Source organism: Dipteris shenzhenensis, chromosome 14 (assembly GCF_047967505.1).
Source record: "Dipteris shenzhenensis isolate YYH24624 ecotype China chromosome 14, Dip_SZ_1.0, whole genome shotgun sequence".
Lineage (NCBI taxonomy): Eukaryota > Viridiplantae > Streptophyta > Polypodiopsida > Gleicheniales > Dipteridaceae > Dipteris > Dipteris shenzhenensis.
The window spans coordinates 30,948,446-30,971,681 of NC_141609.1; the positions used below are offsets into that span (position 1 = coordinate 30,948,446).

The window sequence follows — 23,236 nt, forward strand, 5'->3', positions numbered from 1 at the left end:
TATCGTAGAAGTAGTGCTAGCTACTCTTTTTTGTACTTAAAGCCACTGGCTTGGCTTCGAGCCTCTTGTACATACACTCCTCTTATTTTTTGTACTTGAAGCCACATGACGTGGCTTAGCTTCCTTATTTTTTGTACTTGAAGCCACATGACGTGGCTTAGCTTCGTGCTATATGTACATACAAGCACTTTTTGAGCTTTCAATTTTATTACGTTTTGGAGTTGTAATGTTTAATTTGGAATTGTAATTAAAATGCGGTTGGCTGTAAGAATTGAATTACACAATGTGGAAATGGGATTCTTGTAACTATATAGCATACACAACATACACAGCATTCTGTAAATTAAAAAAAAATATTATAAAGCGCATCTATCAGTGCATCTATAAATGCATCTATATATGCGTCTATCTGTTCGGGAAGCGTCTATTTGCACGTCTATAAACGTGTTTATAAGACCGTTTAAAAACACGTCTATACACACATTTAATGATGCATCTGTCTACTTTTAAAATTTTTAAGCAAAGTGTCTATTTAAGCATCTAAACGCGCATCTATATGCACGTGTGTCTGCTATATAGATACGCTATTAGACGAGGGTCTCTAGACGCAAAAATATATACACAAATAGATGCGCCTATAAGTTTTTTATTTAGTTTAGTAAATGCGTCTGTGTGTGCATCTATGGGTGCTTTGTCTTGTTGTGAAAATGATTTAAGTCTAGGATTGTCTTAGTTGTAAAAGGACATAATGCTGGTTGAATATTGCCAAATCTGACCCTATTACTCTCCAAAACCCTATCCAAAAAGGACCTCTACTCATGCTCAAGGCAGCCCATAATATCTATGAAATGAGACGAATATAATATCTCCAAACTATCTACTCTTGCTCAAGGAAACCCATAATATCTCCAAAACCCTATCCACAAAGGACCTCTTCTCATGACCAAGGCATCCCATAATATCTCCTCAAGGTAGCCCATAATATCCACAAAGAGTAGTGATAGCTGGCAGGAATGTTACCATTCAACTTGCTTCAGCCCATTGCCAATTTGTTCATCCAAACTGGGGTGTTATTGAGAGGAGAGGAAAAGCTGAATATTATTCTGAGGACTAGTATGCAAGCTAAACGAAGGGTTGATAGCTTTGGGGCTACCTGAGGGGTTGAGCACAGGCTTAAATATGTGCCAGGCACCTACATGCAACGGATTTTATTGGGTTGACTCAAACTTTGACGTTAGAGATAGATGCCTCAGAAAGAGCACAAGAATTGCAACCTTTCTTCAATGAGTAAAAGGAGTTTAGCATTGGATTTTCTCGGTTGTAAGAGTGTAATACAATACACCATGAATCCTTTGTCTTGAAAGAGTAAGAGGACACAATGTTGGCTAAATGAGTGAGAGGACGCAATGCTGGTTATCATGATGGGTTGATTACAGAGGAGCAGTATATCCGGGCTACTGGAGCAGCCCCCAAGGTATTTGAAACTCATTTGAAAGTAATTAAATAATGTCAATATTATAAGTAAAGATTTGATTTTTCATACATTGATATATGTTGTCCCTTGTTTACAGGCCTGTGCACAAGACGATGAGGAAGAAGATGAGGAAGGAGGTGCAGAAGGGAGTGCAGAAGGGAGCGTGGAAGGGAGCGAGGATGTGGAGAACATAGATTATCGTAGAAGTAGTGCTAGCTACTCTTTTTTGTACTTAAAGCCACTGGCTTGGCTTCGAGCCTCTTGTACATACACTCCTCTTATTTTTTGTACTTGAAGCCACATGACGTGGCTTAGCTTCCTTATTTTTTGTACTTGAAGCCACATGACGTGGCTTAGCTTCGTGCTATATGTACATACAAGCACTTTTTGAGCTTTCAATTTTATTACGTTTTGGAGTTGTAATGTTTAATTTGGAATTGTAATTAAAATGCGGTTGGCTGTAAGAATTGAATTACACAATGTGGAAATGGGATTCTTGTAACTATATAGCATACACAACATACACAGCATTCTGTAAATTAAAAAAAAATATTATAAAGCGCATCTATCAGTGCATCTATAAATGCGTCTATATATGCGTCTATCTGTTCGGGAAGCGTCTATTTGCACGTCTATAAACGTGTTTATAAGACCATTTAAAAATATGTCTATACACACATTTAACGATGCATCTATCTATTTTTCAAATTTTTAAGCAAACTGTCTATTTAAGCATCTAAACGCGCATCTATACGCACGTGTGTCTGCTATATAGATACGCTATTAGAGGCGGGTCTCTAGATGCAAAAATAGATGCGCAAATAGATGCGCCTATAAGTTTTTTTTTTAGTTTAGTAAACGCGTCTGTGTGTGCATCTATGGGTGCTTTGTCTTGTTGTGAAAATGATTTAAGCCTAGGATTGTCTTAGTTGTAAAAGGACATAATGCTGGTTGAATATTGCCAAATCTGCCCCTATTACTCTCCAAAACCCTATCCAAAAAGGATCTCTACTCATGCTCAAGGCAGCCCATAATATCTATGAAATGAGACGAATATAATATCTCCAAACTATCTACTCTTGCTCAAGGCAACCCATAATATCTCCAAAACCCTATCCACAAAGGACCTCTTCTCATGACCAAGGCATCCCATAATATCTCCTCAAGGTAGCCCATAATATCCACAAAGAGTAGTGATAGCTGGCAGGAATGTTACCATTCAACTTTCTTCAGCCCATTGCCAATTTGTTCATCCAAACTGGGGTGTTATTGAGAGGAGAGGAAAAGCTGAATATTATTCTGAGGACTAGTATGCAAGCTAAACGAAGGGTTGACAGCTTTGGGGCTACCTGAGGGCTTGAGCACAGGCTTAAATATGTGCCAAGCACCTACATGCAATGGATTTTATTGGGTTGACTCAAACTTTGACGTTAGAGATAGATGCCTCAGAAAGAGCACAAGAATTGCAACCTTTCTTCAATGAGTAAAAGGAGTTTAGCATTGGATTTTCTCGGTTGTAAGAGTGTAATACAATACACCATGAATCCTTTGTCTTTAAAGAGTAAGAGGACACAATGTTTGCTGAATGAGTGAGAGGACGCAATGCTGGTTGAATGTTGCCAAGTCTAACCCTGTTAATCTCCAAAACCCTTTCCAGCAAGGGTCTCAGCTCATGCTTTAGGCAGCCCATAATATTTACAAAAAGAGACGAACATAATATGTCCATAACCCTATCCACAAAGGACTTATGCTCATGCTCAAGGGAGCCCATAGCATTTGCAAAAAGACCCTACTACACACCGGGCCTATTCTGATGCTTAAGCATCGACGTTTAGCACATGTGGGATGCTAATTATCGATAAGGTTAAGTGTCGCTATATAGAAACTTTAGACAAGTGTCGCTATATAGTGATCTTTAAAGAGAGTCGCTATATAGGAACACTTACTAGAGTTGTGAATGGTCGTTATATAGCGATACTGAGACAGTTTCCTATAGCGACGTTTTACAAAGAGTGTTTTTTTCCATACCAACCTTTAAAGATAGTTTTTCCCAATGATAAATTATTTTTCCTTTTCATACATGTTTGATCCTTTGAGAGAATAAAAGTACACGAGCATGTACATCAAGTTTAAAGCTCATATATTCATGTCCAAGTTTGAGATGAAAAAAATCAATGAAGAGCATTTACATCAACGGCTTCATCTTGAGCCAAGTCTAATGTGCCAAACAAGTTTATCTCGAACTCTGTAACGAGTTGATCTCCTATATCATCATCGTACTCTAGCATCATACATTCACCTAAGACTTGATCATTTTCTTCAATACAGTGTGGTGATTCTTGATGATAGCCATCTTCTTCCTCAATATCGTTATCTCCATCTTCTTCCCGTATAATGTCATTATGCACATCTTCCGCTTGGCTCATATTGTGATCTTCATCTTTTTTGCTAGATCCATCTGGATCAATTGGATTTGGTATTGGTAGTGGCATCTCCATATCCACATCTCTATCTTCAAAAATTTGCTTACTTCATGGTGCAACTTGGATCACGTACCACTATCTTGGATCAGAACGATCTGGATGAAAAACCACCTATAGTGAAGATGGGTGCCAAATGCGATCAATTATATATATGAAATTATGCTTAAGTACATGTATCAATGGATCTTTAAAAATGAAAGCTTCGATTAATTAAATCATTAGTATGCACTTGCTCACAATGCTCGGGAAGAACAAAAGTATCACTTTCATCAGTCCAAAGTTTGGTGGAGTCTATTGCAAAGAAATCACTACTGTCATTTCTCACTGTCGCATGGAGACCATTGTAAATAGTTCTAAACCATTTTATATCAAGAATGAAAATACTAAATCGTCTGAAATCAATCTCATAGATTTCGTGTATGGTCCCACAATAATCCAACTGTGAGGAGAGAAGATTGGTATCCAAATCACTTGCTCGCCTATCTTGTGTGAAGTTAGCCATGACTCCACAATCATACATGAATCTCTTTGAATCGATGCTTTCCACGTGAAAATGTCATCCATATGACCATAATGCACTGTACTTTTTGTACTACAAAAGAGCATCATTAAAACAATGAAGATGCATTTATTTTATAGCGTATATTGCCACAAATAATTACTTAATTATGTCAAGAGGTAAGAAAATTACATGCATCATCCATCTAGATGATAACTCTCACTCGCACTCGTTTATTGTCTCTCCATCATGTTCAACTTTACGTAGAGCCAGTTGTAGCTAATCAAGTGACATGTGAGTAGGGAGAAGGGTGAGATCCCGTGGATATGGTTGCAATCACCTGTAAATTACTCTGAATCTCTTCCTTGTATCTATTCTTTCTACTTTGGCCGCTTTATATCTCTCGATCCAATTCTGCATCTCCTTGCTATCAAGGATACAAAACTTATTGAATTTCTCCATTTGCTCTTTGGTAATCTTTCTTTCAGTCTCTTTTCCTTACGGAACCTCACCAGCGATACGATCATTATTCTTGTTATGTTAAGCCTACGATATATCGGGATCTGTGGATGCAAGAAACTCCGTGATGTATACTAATGACTCTTGCACAAGCCATCCCTTTGCCATGCTTGCTTCTGGTCTTCCTCTTTTTCTTACAAATCCCTTCAAAGTTTTCATATACAGCTCGAGAAAAAACATCCACCGACTATGAACGGTATCTATAATGACCACCTCATCAACTATGTGCATAAGCAAGTGCACTTGAAATGTCATAATGCTCGAGGGAAAGTAAGCGAGCATACGCCTTCCATGGAGTCCACCCTATCCTTCTTGATGCTCGATATGCAGATCTCTTTTTGAGATATCCACCTATTTCACATTCCCATATAAGATATATGCATAATCAACAAGAGTTGCAGGTATTTAAAGGCTGGCATGAGAGAGCCATAAAAGTTATGTACTGGCTATCTATCAGTATTTCAGATTCTATGATTGTGCATATTCAAGATGCAAGCACGCCAAAGGATGCATGGGATATCTTGACAAAAATGTATAGCACAAATATGCAAGCCAAGAAAATGCAGCTCAAGCAGGAGTTGCATAATGTGCAGAGAGAAAATATGAGCATCGATGACTACCACATGAAGGTGAAGAAGATTGCAGATGCACTTGCTTCTATTGGATCACTAGTGGAAGATGATGATTTAGTTTTTGTGACCTTGAATGGTCAAGGAAAGAATTATGCACAATTCCAGACATCCATTGCCATCCGTGAGATTTTTTTTTATTTTGAGGGGTTGATTGCTCTTCTAATTTCTGAAGAGTAGAGAAATGGTGGTGCATCTTCTTCAGGAGGAACTTCAAAAGAACCTGTCTTCTACTCAAATGCTGGAAGAGGTAGAGCATGCCGATTTGGAAGCCGTGGTAGAAATCAAAATATGCAGCGAATTCAAGAAAACCAGTCCTATGGAGGAGGTCATGGTAACTTTAGAGGCAGGGGGAGCCAAAGAGGTTGTGGATGGCAGAGAGGCCAAAATGCAAACAACAATGTTGAATGCTACTACTGTGGTAAAATGGGTCATATGGTTAAAGACTGCTATAAAAAGTAGAATGACATCATGACTAGAAAATTGCAGCAAGGCAATTATGCATGCTTTAGTAGACAGGGTGATGACAGAAATGAGCATCTGTTTATGGTGCAGCACATGACCAATTCTGTGACAAGTGTAGAAGAAAGCAATGATGTGTGGTATGTTGATTCAGATGCATCAAACCACATGACAGGTCATGCAAAATGGATGCAGGATGCAAGGAAAATGGAAAGACCAGGATTTGTGGATACTGGTGATGATACTGCACATTCTATTATGTAGATTGGTAAAACTCCTTTGTCTATGCAAGATGGAAAAAAGAAATACCTGTCTGATGTATTTCATGTCCCGAATATCACCAAGAACCTGGTTTCTGTTGGTCAAATGGTTGAGCAGGGCTTGCAGGTTAGATTTAATCCTTATGGATGCTTTGTTGAGGATATGAAAAATAAAGGTCACTTGATAGCAAAAGGGAAGAAGAAGGACAGGATGTTTACGTTGGATGCGGACATGCCTGAATTGAGTGCAGTAATGTTTGCACATGGGACCGATGTAGTTGTAGATATTGATATCTAGCATAAACGCATTGGTCATGTTAATGTACAGTGACTTAAATTAATGCAGGCCCAAAATATTATTGCAGGATTGCCTAAGTTCAAGGTTGCAAAAATGCATAAGGTATGTGAAGCCTGTCAATTTGAAAAACACGCAAGGAAACCATTTCCTAGACATGCTCAAGAGAGTAACAGGCCATTGGAATTAATCCATTCTGATATATGGACTACTAAAGCTGCATCTATTGGAGGTGTCATTATTTTGTCACTTTTATTGATGACTACAGCAGAAAAGTTTGGGTGTATTTTATGAAAAAGAAAAGTGAACTGTTTGGGCATTTCAAAGCTTTTAAATCTATGGTTGGAAAAGAAATAGGCCTGCAAATAAAATGCCTAAGGTCAGATGAAGGGGGAGAGTACCTCTCAAATGAGTTTGCAAGTTTCCTACAGGAGCATGGCATAAAGCAGCAATATTCATGTAGTCATATCCCATAGCAAAATGGACTTGCAGAAAGGAAAATCAGGCATATTGGAGAGGTATCTCATGCCATGCATTGCAAAATTAAAAAAACATAAGCTTTTGCATACCTGAGACCTAGTAGCAATCAATAATCTTCTCTCTAGAGTTACCAATGTATAATTTGAAAGCCTTTCTATTGTCTTCATATGTGGTCCTATATAACAATTATTATTGAAAAATACATGCACATAGATTGCAACACAAGCCTAACAATACAAGATACACATGATTCAAAAAATAATAACACAATAGTGAGCTTTTATTCAGGACATGTACTGCCCAAAATAGGACACAATGCCCAAAAGTCAACCACATAATAAAACACAAATGCAACTAAGATGAATGGCCTCCTCAAGGATTAGTTTTGCCCAACTCACTATAGGACAACTAACCCAAGATTCATCCATTGCACATTACCTATGTTAGAAACAACACACGAGGACTACTACTGCCCAATAATAGGACTAGTAGCCCACAATACACAACAAATAGCATACAATCACAAGCAACACGTGAGAATAAATAGTAGGACTACTCTTGCCCAAAGAAGGACAAATGGCCCAAATACCTAAACACAAACTCTACAAGTAATAAACTGAGTGTCAAAGGTCCTTGCAATGATACATATCATGGAGTACCCTTGTCTAAGAAAGGACAAATAGCCCAATCCACGTAACAAGCTAAGTCTCATCAACACTCTAAAGAAATGTCTATATCAAGCACCAACACAGCCGGAGTAGGACAAATGGCCCAATCAACAAATCATTTTAGAGCTTAGTGCTACGAACAATGAACAACCAAGTCTTAGCAAGGGTGTGCTACCCAAGGAGCTGTCTCTACATGCTTCTCCAAATCTGGGCACTACATTATGTATTTAGAAAGCCTGCCGGGATTTAGCCATCTCCTGGTGGGGCCCGTCGGGATATTGCAATAGCCCACTGGGAATAAATTGCCTGCCGAGAAAATGGATTATCCCAACGGGATAATTAAATAGCCGGTTTATCGATGGTTAATCTTTGATCGGTTATGATAATACACACGTTGTTAGCGTGAGTTTATAACATAAGTACGCAACGTTAATAACATGTTCACGTTTACAATATTACATTAACATAATCACTGATACCACCTCAATGTCATTTTTAGGATTTAGGGACTGTGTGGGCTATGAGGTTTTTCCTTAGGAGTTATTGTATCCTCGCATAATGAAATGCATCATTTTGACATACACTCTAGATAATTGTATGTTGAAGTATGTTGCTTGCATTTAAATATTATTTTGTTGTGTTTATAAATGTCCTTTTGTTGTGTTATTAGTATAAGAGATTAGCATATAAGCCTTGCCAACAATACTAACATTGATCATGACACACTTGATAGATCTAGGAGAGATCTAGTGATGTTGGTAGAATTTCAACCCTTGCCATCGGGCATAGCAAATGTCTTTCTCTCTTACTCGCTCTCACTTCGTGTGTGTGTGCATGTATGTGTATAGGCACACGTGTGTGCGTGCATGTGTGTGTGGGTGTGTGTGTGTGTGTTCACCTTCTCCGCTTGGCCTAGGCAGTAAATCAAAAACTCATAGTCATAAAATATTTGCATTAATTAAAACACGAATTGCATACAAATATAAAAAACTTATCTTTCAAAATTGGGAATTATCCTCTAACCACCAACATTGAGTGAGCCAAATGAATTTTTATTTCTAGAATAAAGACATTTTACCACCTTGAGACCGAGTGGAGTGGGTCTCAAACCCTTAGTACACGGGTCAAGCTTAAAGGATGCTTCAAGCAATTGGTGCAGACGGACTCGATAGCTTTACTTGGATTATGAGGCATTGAATTTTCCCATTGGCTTTATGATCGGTGAGTTATCTAGTAAGCCGACATTATAGGATTCCTAAAAGTCAGAAGAAATAACCAGTTACCACACCGATTGTTCGCTCACCTATAAGATTTTCTCAATCAACGCACGTGTTCTACACTAGACTCTCATTGCTTGCATGAAGTGCAGGAAAAGAATTAACTACTCTCCTGCTGCATGTTCCGTTGTATTGTTTCATTAGATTAGCTCTTTGGACAGTTTTGTGTGCATCAACTGCGGGAGAAGAGTTAGGTCTGTATGCACCTCCTCCTTCCCGTCCAGCATCCGCACGACCTTGCCCATCGTTGGTCTCCTCGTTGCCTTCTCCTGTATACACCACAACGCAACCCTGATGCTCAGTTCAGCTTGCTTCCGATACTCCTTGTTCATCACCATCTCGCCCTGCACCTCAAGATCCACAATCTCTATCCCTCTATCTTCTCTTAGCTTCCTGAAGGCCATGGCGGGCAAGTACCAGGTCTCCGGATCTTGATCAATGCTCCTTCTCTCGCTCACCAGTTCCAACAGAAGCATTCCGTAGCTGTAAACATCCGTCTTGTTGTCTATGCCCCCTGATAGCAGCCACTCAGGTGCTAAGTACCCTGGAGTGCCCCGCATGGTAGTAACCAGCCAGCTCTGATCCCTGTCCATGCTCCGAGATAGCCCAAAATCTGACACCTTCGCCCTGAATTGTTCGTCCAAGAGAATGTTCTCAAGCTTCACATCCAAATGCAAAATTGTCTCCTCGCACTCCTCGTGCAGATATGCTAGGCCCCGAGCTTTCTCCACGGCGATGCTGAACCTTGTCCCCCAATTCAGAATCACTTTGGTTGACTATGTTTCGGGATCCCTGCATTTGAAGATCCATCGATCCAGCGAACCTCTCAGCATGAGCTCGTAAACCAGCAGTCTCTGCACACCGTCTAAGCAAAATCCTCTCAAGGACACTAGATTCAGGTGTCGAATCCTGGAGATCATGGCGACCTCTGTAGAGAATTCTTTCTGACCCCTGCCTTCTTTCTCCAACCTCTTCACGGCAACTTTGTTGCCATCTAGTGGCAGAATACCTTCGTACACTGACCCGAAGCCGCCTCGTCCCAGCTTCTTTCTAAAGTTTTCGGTGATGCTCTCCAATTCCTTGTAGGTAGCCCGGACAGCAATGCCATGAAATCGGCATCGGTCTCTTCAGCTTTTATTTCGAACGTTTTATTTCGAACGCAGCCATCGCACGCTGCACATCTTCCTGAGACCTCATACGAAATGCATACATAAGCCTGTATGTCACCATCCATGTCCATTTTGGCTACTCTTGCCATGTGTCCCGTCAAAAGATGGTCAAGACTCTTAAAATATTGAGAAAGTCAAGAGTCTCCCCACATGGAGCCCATAGGGACCCTCTCTTTCCTATGTCCACATCGTCCTTATTCCACATAGGAATTCTAGAAGGATTCCTCTTGATTCCACACTCTTAGACTTTGAGACTAGAGGAGGCTTGAGGAGACTAGAGCTATAGCAACATGAGACCTAATGCTTGATTCCTCTTTATTCCTCTTGATTCCACACTCCTAGACTTTGAGACTAGAGGAGGCTTGAGGAGACTTTGATTACACTCATGGAAGAGGCTTGAGGAGACTAGAGCTATAGCAACATGAGACCTAATGGTGGAAGAGATGATGAACAAGAAAGAGGAGGACTCCTTTTATAGAGATTTTATTACCCTCCTTCACCCATTTACAATTGCTGCCTGTAGATTCCTTTTCCCATCAATCACATAAGCCTGTATGTCACCATCCATGTCCTTTTTGGCTACTCTTGCCATGTGTCCCATTAAAAGATCGTCAAGACTCTTAAAATATTGAGAAAGTCAAGAGTCTCCCCACATGGAGCCCATAGGGACCCTCTCTTTTCCATATGTCCACATCGTCCTTATTCCACATAGGAATTCTAAAAGGATTCCTCTTGACTCCACACTCCTGCACATGCCTTCCACACGCTTGGCATGTGATCTCTCTAATATTATTGGAACACATGGACATGAGCCCACCTCTTTATATGACTCACTCTTCCTATTTTCTAAAAATCCCATAATATCCTATACACAAATAACTCTCACCCCATACCAAGGTATTTATCATTCATACACATCGTATTTACAATGATCCATTCCACTCATCCTCTCAATCCCATACAATATCTTAGAGAATAGAAATAAGTGAGAGCCACTAGGCTATCACTTGATACTCAAACTCTTATCAAACATAGAGAAAAACAATACCAATGCTAAATAAAAATATCAATTTTTGGCGTCACACTACCCATTTGTGGTTTATAAATATCTTTGAGTGTCTCCACCCAGCATATCTTTGTGTTGCATTTGAGTTCTCCAAAATCTGCCTTCTTCTTTCCTTTTGAGCCAATCTAAAATCTAGCTTAGCTTGTGATGTATTAACTTTCTTCTTAGCTAGAAGCCTTTGTAGCATTCCTCGATAGAACCACTAGAAGACTTCTTTTACTATTGGCTTTCTGTTTTCCTCCCAAATTTTGTTTATGTCTAAAGAATGCATTCCATGCCATGTAGTGTGATTTCTCCATTCCCTTTGTGGACCAAATTGCAGGGCATCCGTATTTTTTTACAAAGAAAAGAAGGTGATTGTAGATTATATGTTGTTTTGATACATAGGCAAGTGGGCATTAGAATATCTAAAACTAATATTGTTTGCTTTCAAAAACAAAGATGCACAAAAATAGGATAGTGTTCTTACCATGTAATGAGTGATGTTAAATGTTGTCCAAGCCTCTTTCATTGCCTTTCCAAACTCTTTACTATTTCTTCAAAGGCTTTTTGATAACTTTTGCTAAAGGTGGCTTGGTCACAAAAAACAAAAAGCTTATCTAAGCATTTCCACACTTCTACCTTGACATCTCTTGCCAATCCATCTCCTTGATGATCTTTGATAGCATTGTGTACTTTTCTTCACAAGTTATACTTTATCCTTGATACATATGTTGTTTTATGGCCATTTATTTTTCTTTTCTCTGGATGAGACAAAAATCTTCTAGCATTTACTCCACCAATAGATGGCTTGATAGGAACATCTTTTCCATTTGTAGATTTTTTAAGATCCTTTGTAATATGTACATCTCCTCCATGGAGGCCAATTTTTGATAGCACTGCTTCTAATGATTGTAGTGCCTCTTTTATTCTCCTGTCAGGGAAAAGTTTCCATGCAAATCCAATATATATAAAGACTAGTTTCTCAACGATCGTACATAATGCATGCAATGTACAAATGTGAACATTGCATCCTGGGATCTCAAGAACTGCTTTGAAATTTTTATCTACTTCATCTCTGTTGGGTGCTTTTTTCCACCATTTAGAATCTAAGACATGCGTTGGCTTGTTGCAATACAAGCAAGGAGATTTTGAGTTACCCTCAAGTTTGCTTATATTAAACATACACTTCAATGTCTTCAGGTCACCTGCCATATGCCATTCAATTTGAAAATCACCCTTTCCTGGAACATGAAGATGGCATCCTTGGACTTGAATCTTTATAATTGATGGTATATCTATTTGATGAAATACCCAATAAAGTATTGCATGGTCCTCAGTCTTCACTTGTAATTTAAAACCATAGGTTTGCAAGATATATGATATAAAATTTATAACATTTCGAGCAAAGACTAATTTAAAAGGCGATAGTTTACATACATCAAATGAGCCCAACCATCATATGTACTTTTTCGACTAGACATTGAACTACTTTGAGCTTAACTTTGTGATCGATTGATCAAGTGCTCGATTCATCAAAGTGATAGAAACTCTCTATCTTTTTTTCCTTGACAATTTCACACTCATTGAGCTTCACAACAAACTTCAAAACTCCTTTACATTCTTCAAATGTGATACTATAGAACTCAACCATTAGTCTTTGCAATTGTTCAAGATCTACACAAATATTATTCCAAGCATTATATGTAGTGCTTCCCTTTTCACTTTCATATACACTTTCGATATGAAAGTACTGTCCAATGAACTTATCAATTTCTTGGTTGAGATGATCTCGTTCCTTCCACACTTTGCTAGTGTTGGTAACAACACACGTTTTATCCATTGATCTTTGAATGTTGATGACATAACTCTAAATATTAAAGCATATCCCTTTCTGCTCACTCTGCTCACATCAAGAGCCTCTTGAATTTTTGTGACATCAGCTTTACTTTCCGATACAAAGTCTTCAAGAACTTCACATTTTACCTTCTTAAGCTTCTTTTCCTCCATCATGTTCTTTGCAACAATAGTGGAGACTAAACCCTTCATTTGTTTGATGGGAATTAAATTAGGATCAATGTTTTCTTTCTGAGGTGACCTCAAAATTTCCCTACAATAAGTACACTTTGCAATTTCCCTACAATAAGATGTACTCTTACCTTGCTTTCTGTACTCTGCTCTTACATCCTCCAATGCCAGCTTTCAACTCCGCAATGTTTCGAATTCTCTTGCTTCATTGTCTCTCTCCAAGAACCGTTCTCTTCATTCTTGCTCTTCGTAGCTCATTATTTTTCTTTGAATGCTCTTCAATTTTCCCTTGCAGTTGCTCTTTCCAGTGTGAATTTATTGACATTTCTTGTGCCTTCGCCATTCTTTCTTGGACATACGATGTCTTGTACATTTCCACACTTGAATGTTGAGTCGAAATGTATCCATACATTCCATTGCTCCCATCACCCACAAACCTCAATAGCATTGTCTTATTAGAAAATGGAGGGCTTGAATTTCTCAATGGACATTTTGGGTAAATTTGTCCATTGCACCATAAGTCGATATGTTGGGAGCCTACTCTTCTCATGTTTTCCTTTTGCTCAGCATTTACAAGTGGAACCTTTCCTCTTTTCTGTAGCGGTGCATATTGTTCTTCTAAATCAATGTGCAAATGGTGTAGTCGCTTCTTTTGAGGTTCTTCTTCAATAGCATGGTTGCACGCAGCCATTTTATGAGGGTTGGTTCTTCATCTTGTCTTCTTTTTATAAAACTCATCTAATCTTTTATGGTAAACATTCAGGTATTTGAAAAAAAAAGATTATGTGATGGCGTGATGGGTTCTTTATGAGAGGCCTCCAGAACACCGTCGAAAGAGATGCAGAATCTATATGGAGAGTTTAATGCAGCGTCTTCTCAATTATTTGAAAGGAATTTTTTACTCCTCCATGAACTGACACATCTATTGTTTTGAACTGATAGATATACGTATTTTATTGCTTTCTCCACATTTTAGAAAGATAAAAGAGAAGATAGCGAATTTCTTACAGGGCCCCAAAATGAGCTCCCTTTTTTCCTAATGAGACCCTACTACAAAACCCCGAGGTGTCTCAACCCCTGCAAACCCAGTCCAAGAAGGCTATATGGGTAGGTGAGGGGGCCAACCAAGTGCTCATTCAAGACCATTCCAATGAGGAGACAACCACGCTCGTCACCTCCTCTGCCTCTAAACAAACTTCCACCCAGGATGACCTAGGTGTACCTCCGTACTCAGATGTAAACAAGCCAATGCAAGCCTAAGTCCTCACATCCTCAGCTCTGTATAAGGAAACCTATCCGGACCCAGCCCTAGAAATACAATATGTAATAGAATCTTAGAGCTTAGTAAAGGATTGCCAAGAAAAGTTTGAGCATAGAATCAAGGAAATCAGAGGGTCGGATACCATCCACCTAGCCCAATTGACTACTCACTGAGGGAAAGAGGTGCTCAGGGTGCTAGAAAGGGTAGAAGAAGAGGAACGTCCCAACTTCTGTATGTCAGAGGCTCTAGATTTTTTGTAGCAAATGTTCAAGAGGACTCGGTATTGCAAAACCTACAAGAAGAAGGAGACCTTTACAGTTTTGAGGATTTGCTATTAGTAGGAAGGGAGATCTCATAGGAACCCCACAATAGCATCGGGTTGGTGGCCTTCCTCTTGACCGAGGTAAAAATGCCGATCACCTCCTTGTTAAAAGGGAATCCCACCCTTTGTTGGTGAGACCTATCCAACTAGATGAACAAATGATTCCTGCCCAAGGAACTAGGAACTGCTATCCCCAAGACCGCTCAATCGCTAGAGGAGGGACAAAACTTACCCTAGGTTCCCATCAATAAGTTAGGCCGATACTTTGAAGGTGATAACACTAATGCAGCTCTCCCCATAACATACCAGCACCAAAAGTCTGATGCATCCTAGATGGGGGAGGGGGAGTGAGTATCTGTACTAAGCAATGCTAGGTGAAGTGGAGAAAACTTGCACTCGAGCAAATCCATCTGGTGGTGAAGTTAGCCTATGGGGTGGAATTGCATAACCCTTGGGAGTCCTCGGCATCAAAGTATTTGGTTTTATGTACCCCATCAGGTCCGTAGTCATGGACTTTACCCAGCAATTTGGATATGAAGCCATCCTCAGTAGGCCCTTCATGCGAATGTTTGGGCTCATACACGACTGGCATACTGATAACATCTATCTACAGCATGAGGAGCAAATCATGCGGGTGGACTTGCGTGCCTACAAGGCCCACCCATTGTCAAGACAACTCTTCGCCCCATAGAATTTGACAAAACCATTCGAATAGCATCCCTGAAGTTGTTCCAACCCTGTGAGAGGGCAGTAGATGAAAAAGAGTCTAATGCATTTTGGTATGCACCTCTCCCTGAGCCAGAATTCTCTTAGAATTGGATGCACAACCTCACCAACATTGATGTTCCAAAGAGAATAGGGTTCTAAGTTATAACACCCGAACTCAAGGGGTTGACCCCGGTGGTTCCCCTTAGGATGTTTAACATGCTTAAACCTACAAGGTGAGCAAGGGGACAGTAAGGGTCAAATCGAAACTCCACTAGCTAGCATATGTTGGTGCCACTCCAATTGGGGAGCTAGGGCAAGCTAGGTAACCTCCTCAGTAGGCTCTATAAGTGCCATGAAAAAGCCCCCTTCAGGTCTGAAACTCCGATTATCCAAAAGCTCAGCTAATAGTAAGAGGACCACTCCCCATGAAGAAATAGAAGAGGAAGATGGAGAGGAGGATCTATGATAGGTACCAACCCACTACAAGGCCTACACAATAGAGGATTGCAAGATCTTATACGAATAGGCCAAGAGATCTCGGGAAGACGGGTGCTCCCAAGGATATGGCAGCCTAGCCTCTCGATCAAGGAGGTAAACCTGTCTTCGAAAGGTCAGGACCCCCAACCGGTATTCATTGCCCGATGATATCTCCCCCAATGAGGAGAACACTCTAATAGCTCTCCTATAAGAATACAAGGACTGTATGTCTTGGAAATACATAGATATGAAAGGGGTGCCCATTGAGGTTGTTCAGTACATGATACCCATGCTTGACTATGCCAGGCCGATACGTCAACATCCTTACCTATGAATCCCAAATATGCGCTCATAGTGAAGAAGACAATCCACAAACTCATAGGTGTGGGATTCATCTATGAGATTGAGCATACCATTATACAAGTCACCTTTAGAAGGGAGGGACAACCCTTTTCCTTTTTGCACTCTCCCTTTCTTTACATTCATAAGGCTCGGGCCCATAGGGTGCCAAGGCATCTTTACTGTCCTTTCCATCTCTCATCTATTGTTCCACTCTTGTGTGTCAAAAATAGCGCTTGTGTTAACCATATAAGAGTGCCAAATAGCGCTTGTGTTAGCCTCGTGTCTCCGAGTCCTAAGCCATCTGAGGCTCAAAACCTAGAGTGGCGAGGCTAATCTGAAGCTATTTGCGGCTCAAAGCCCATGAGGCCTGGAACTGCTTGGGTTCTTTGTGGCTCAAACTCTGTGGAGCCCTGCACTGTACTTCGTCCATGGCTGCAACCATTGAAGTGAATCATGAAACCTAAACACCTCTAATCACTTATTACCCTACATTCTGTGAGACTGTACTATGTGGCTATTAATATGTCTCCCTTCCTGTAACAGTTAACCTGCCCTCGGGTCAATATCCATGCTGGAGGAGATGTGTGGAGAGGAGCGTCAAGGATTGCGAGCCGACTCAAGTACAAGTGGAACTTTCAAAAATAGGTGGCGTGCATGTCCTCGTATGTGTGGATGTGATGGCCATGGAGATTGTAGACTCACAAGTAGAGGAGGAGGTCTTGAAACTGAGGGGGGCCAATGTTGGGGTTGAAGACAATCTAATTGTTGAGATGTGGATCTTGTCGTCAATCAGCCGACTGTGGATGGGGAGACTGCAGAGGAGTAAGAGAATAAGGAAGTTGAAGTGGTCCGTTGTGTGATGAGGGCAGAATCAGGGACGAAGCTGTAGGTGTCATTAAAGGACTGGAGGTAGAAGCAAAATCCCTCCTATGTCATCTTTTTCAAAAAATTGAACTTTAGAAAATTGTGCAAAATGTTGGGGTCCTTTTGTTGGAGCTCACGAAACTCGGCCCAAGTCCATCGACATTCCATGGACATGTACAAGGGGTGGATGCATTGGTCGATGTAGTAACTATGGTAGTAGCACCAAAATTGCTCCTTTTTTAAGAAGGGGATTCGCCACCAGCAAGGCTAGAGCTAGAGACCGACGTCGGCATCGGTGAGGGGAATTGCAGCATTGAGGGAGAGGTGGTAACCTCCTCGTGTGCACTTTGGATATGTGTGCCGCCAATCGTTGAAGGACTGGGTGATGAAGTGCGTAAGGGGGCGCACCTCCAAGATTTCATTGAGGTGGAGGCGAGAGCCTACAAGCTACTTCTTCTAGTGATGCATGAGTCCACTGTCTGGCAATTTTCCTGGAACGATTGTAGGTCAGGTCTCCACTTTACATCTTCGGGCGGGGAGGAGGAAGGAGCTGGAGGGACCTCATCATTTCCATTGGCAATGGTTCCTCGGCGGCTATCCTTGTGGGTGCCATGTCAATGGGCATATGTACAAAATGGATTAACTTGAGCAACATATTGAGGGCTTCATCTGGAAGGTCGATCAAGGCGGTAGGTGAGATAGGCGGGGAGGTCCCGAGCTTTGCGGTGCTAGTGTTGGAGGCATTAGAAGAGTATTCAAGAAGGTTTGTGCGAGGAAGGGGGGTTGGGAGGATGGGTTGGGGTGGCTTGGGCAGGATCATTGGGAGGCGACTAGCAGAGCTCAATAGGTGGGGCAGAAGAATTAAATACGGTTATGGCTTCTTGGCCCTCCTCCTCCGCAAGGTCCTCGGGGTATGCTATGTGGAATGTATCAAAATTTCTAACCAAGGACTCAAGGGAGTCTTGGAGAGCTTGTAGCACCCGACTATAGAGTATATTATGCCGAGGGGATGGTAGGCAGTGGAGTGGTAAGCCACAAGATGCCCTTGTGTTTGTATTGCAGAGGCTCAAACATAGGCCTAAATCTAGCTTGAAGATTGTTGGGAGTGTAGACCTGCGGGATGAGTTCCTCGGGCTGCGTGGCTAATTGTATCACGTCATCATCCTGAGGATAATTTGTGTACTTTGTGATGACCTAACACCATGCTTGAAAATTAAGCAAAATTGGATGAGTGGCAAGGGCTTGTAGGTGAGAGGGACGAAGGAGAGAGAGACTAGATGGCTAAAGGTCTACCAAGAAACAAGACATGGCAAGAATGGGGCAGCAATGATCAGCATTATGGTCGAGGATGGTTTGGAGGGCATTAGGAGGGAGTGGGTAGTGAGGTCGAGGTGGAAGATGAGATTCTGTGCACAGAGGGTGTCAAAGTACATTTGGAGGGTTTGGGGGATAGTGCATGGGGCGAGTGTGTATGTGGCTAATTGTGCGAAGATCTGCCTGTACATTTGAAATTCTTGCTACTCACAGTCTTCCAACCCAAAGTCCTCTCGGTGGTCGAGGGTACGCAGCCGCTCATTCTCTTCCTGCATTGACACAGTTAGTGCCCATTCCTATGCCAAGAGATCCTAGAGGGTTTAGATCTAGCGGTCATAGCCCTCCTGAGTCCTTAATTGCTATGCCTCTGCTTGTGCTCATTGTTTGCCTATAGTTCGCAGGCAATTTCTACCTTGTGGACTTGGTCCATGAATGTTTGGACCAAGGATTCACTTGCGGCGGCGAGCTCATCCTTGAGCATGGTGACTGAGAGTTTGAGCTCCTCTACCTTGTTGCGGTACTCCTCTACTCGATCAAGGGCAGTTTGCCTTATGGCTTAGGCAGCAACCGTTAATGTGTGGATGTCGCAGGTGGAGAGCTGTGCCTGGAGTAGAGTCGAGGAGAGTTGAGAGGCCTGCTTCTACTGTCTTTGTATGATTGTTCTTGCCTATCAGTATTTCAGATTCTATGATTGTGCATATTCAGGATGCAAGCACGCCGAAGGATGCATGGGATATCTTGACAAAAATGTATAGCACAAATATGCAAGCCAAGAAAATGCAGCTCAAGCAGGAGTTGCATAATGTGTAGAGAGAAAATATGAGCATCGATGACTACCACATGAAGGTGAAGAAGATTGCAGATGCACTTGCTTCTATTGGGTCACTAGTGGAAGATGATGATTTAGTTTCTGTGACCTTGAATGGTCTAGGAAAGAATTATGCACAATTTCGGACATCCATTGCCATCCATGAGATTTTTTTTTATTTTGAGGAGTTGATTGCTCTTCTAATTTCTGAAGAGCAGACAAATGGTGGTGCATCTTCTTCAGGAGGAACTTCAAAAGAACCTGTCTTCTACTCAAATGTTGGAAGAGGTAGAGCATGCCGATTTGGAGGCCGTGGTAGAAATCAAAATATGCAGCAAATTCAAGAAAACCAGTCCTATGGAGGAGGACGTGGTAACTTTAGAGGCAGGGGGAGCCAAAGAGGTTATGGATGGCAGAGCGGCCAAAATGCAAACAACAATGTTGAATGCTACTACTGTGCTAAAATGGGTCATATGGTTAAAGACTGCTATAAAAAGCAGAATGACATCATGACTAGAAAATTGCAGCAAGGCAATTATGCATGCTCTAGTAGATAGGGTGATGACAGAAATGAGCATCTGTTTATGGTGCAGCACATGACCAATTCTATGACAAGTGCAGAAGAAAGCAATGATGTGTGATATGTTGAATCAGATGCATCAAACCACATGACAGGTCATGCAAAATGGATGCAGGATGCAAGGAAAATGGAAAGACTAGGATTTGTGGATACCGGTGATGATACTGCACATTCTATTATGTAGATTGGTAAAACTCCTTTGTCTATGCAAGATGGAAAAAAGAAATACCTGTCTGATGTATTTCATGTCCCGAATATCACCAAGAACCTGGATTCTGTTGGTCAAATGGTTGAGCAGGGCTTGCAGGTTAGATTTAATCCTTATGGATGCTTTGTTGAGGATATGAAAAATAAAGGTCACTTGATAGCAAAAGGGAAGAAGAAGGACAGGATGTTTACGTTGGATGTGGGCATGCCTGACTTGAGTGCAGTAATGTTTGCACATGGGACCGATGTAGTTGTAGATATTGATATCTAAAAGAAATAGGCCTGCAAATAAAATGCCTAAGGTCAGATGAAGGGGGAGAGTACCTCTCAAATGAGTTTGGAAGTTTCCTACAGGAGCATGGCATAAAGTAGCAATATTCATGTAGTTATACCCCATAGCAAAATGGACTTGCAGAAAGGAAAAACAGGCATATTGGAGAGGTATCTCATGCCATGCATTGCAAAATTTAAAAAACATAAGCTTTTGCATACCTGAGACCTAGTAGCAATCAATAATCTTCTCTCTAGAGTTACCAATGTATAATTTGAAAGCCTTTCTATTGTCTTCATATGTGTCATATGGATACCGGTGATGATACTGCACATTCTATTATGTAGATTGGTAAAACTCCTTTGTCTATGCAAGAGGGAAAAAAGAAATACCTGTCTGATGTATTTCATGTCCCGAATATCACCAAGAACCTGGTTTCTGTTGGTTAAATGGTTGAGCAGGGCTTGTAGGTTAGATTTAATCCTTATGGATGCTTTGTTGAGGATATGAAAAATAAAGGTCACTTGATAGCAAAAGGGAAGAAGAAGGACAGGATGTTTACGTTGGATGTGGACATGCCTGACTTGAGTGCAGTAATGTTTGCACATGGGACCGATGTAGTTGTAGATATTGATATCTAGCATAAACGCATTGGTCATGTTAATGTACAGCGACTTAAATTAATGCAGGCCCAAAATATTTTTGCAGGACTGCCTAAGTTCAAGGTTGCAAAAATGCATAAGGTATGTGAAGCCTGTCAATTTGAAAAACAGGCAAGGAAACCATTTCCTAGACATGCTCAAGAGAGTAACAGGCCATTGGAATTAATCCATTCTGATGTATGGACTACTAAAGCTACATCTATTGGAGGTGTCATTATTTTGTCACTTTTATTGATGACTACAGCATAAAAGTTTGGGTGTATTTTATGGAAAAGAAAAGTGAAGTGTTTGGGCATTTCAAAGCTTTTAAAGCTATGGTTGAAAAAGAAATAGGCCTGCAAATAAAATGCCTAAGGTGATGAAGGGGGAGAGTACCTCTCAAATGAGTTTGCAAGTTTCCTACAGGAGCATGGCATAAAGCAGCAATATTCATGTAGTCATACCCGATAGCAAAATGGACTTGCAGAAAGGAAAATCAGGCATATTGGAGAGGTATCTCATGCCATGCATTGCAAAATTAAAGAAACATAAGCTTTTGCATACCTGAGACCTAGTAGCAATCAATAATCTTCTCTCTAGAGTTACCAATGTATAATTTGAAAGCCTTTCTATTGTCTTCATATGTCGTCCTATATAACAATGATTATTGAAAAATACATGCACATAGATTGCAACACAAGCCTAACAATACAAGATACACATGATTCAAAAAATAATAACACAATAGTGAGCTTTTATTCAGGACATGTACTGCCCAAAATAGGACACAAAGCCCAAAAGTCAACCACATAATAAAACACAAATGCAACTAAGATGAATGGCCTCCTCAAGGATTAGTTTTGCCCAACTCACTATAGGATAACTAACCCAAGATTCATCCATTGCACATTACCTATGTTAGAAACAACACACGAGGACTACTACTGCCCAATAATAGGACTAGTAGCCCACAATACACAACAAATAGCATACAATCACAAGCAACACGTGAGAATAAATAGTAGGACTACTCTTGCCCAAAGAAGGACAAATGGCCCAAATACCTAAACACAAACTCTACAAGTAATAAACTGAGTGTCAAAGGTCCTTGCAATGATACATATCATGGACTACCCTTGTCTAAGAAAGGACAAATAGCCCAATCCACGTAACAAGCTAAGTCTCATCAACACTCTAAAGAAATGTCTATATCAAGCACCAACACAGCCCGAGTAGGACAAATGGCCCAATCAACAAATCATTTCAGAGCTTAGTTCTACGAACAATGAACAACCAAGCCTTAGCAAGGGTGTGCTACCCAAGGAGCTGTCTCTACACGCTTCTCCAAATCTGGGCACTACATTATGTATTTAGAAAGCCTATTGGGATTTAGCCATCTCTTGGTGGGGCCCGTCGGGCTATTGCAATAGCCCGCCGGGAATAAATTGCCTGCCGAGAAAATGGATTATCCCGACGGGATAATTAAATAGCCGATTTATCGACGGTTAATCTTTGACCGGTTATGATAATACACACGTTGTTAGCGTGAGTTTATAACATAAGTACGCAACGTTAATAACATGTTCACATTTACAATATTACATTAACATAATCCTTGATACCAACTCAATGTCATTTTTAGGATTTAGGGACTATGTGGGCTATGAGGTTTTTCCTTAGGAGCTTATTGTATCCTCACATAATGAAACTGTTTACGAATGCATCATTTTGACATACACTCTAGATAATTGTATGTTGAAGTATGTTGCTTGCATTTAAATATTATTTTGTTGTGTTTATAAATGTCCTTTTGTTGTGTTATTGGTATAAGAGATTAGCATATAAACCTTGCCAACAACACTAACATTGACCATGACACACTTGATAGATCTAGGAGAGATCTAGTGATGTTGGTAGAATTTCAACCCTTGCCATCAGGCATAACAAACGTCTTTCTCTCTTACTCGCTCTCACTTCGTGTGTGTGTGCATGTATGTGTATAGGCACACGTGTGTGCATGCGTGCGTGTGTGCGTGTGTGTGTGTGTGTGTGTGTATGTGTGTGTTTACCTTCTCCTCTTGGCCTAGGTGGTAAATCAAAAACTCACAGTCATAAAATATTTGCATTAATTAAAACACGAATTGCATACAAAT

At 40.7% G+C, this 23,236-nt stretch overlaps 1 pseudogene; it reads right to left on the reverse strand.

The window, feature by feature from the left end:
* Positions 1 to 9,186: 9,186 nt before the first annotated feature.
* Positions 9,187 to 19,057, reverse strand: LOC147894463 (G-type lectin S-receptor-like serine/threonine-protein kinase SD2-5 pseudogene; annotated as a pseudogene).
* Between the last annotated feature and the right edge of the window lie 4,179 nt (positions 19,058 to 23,236).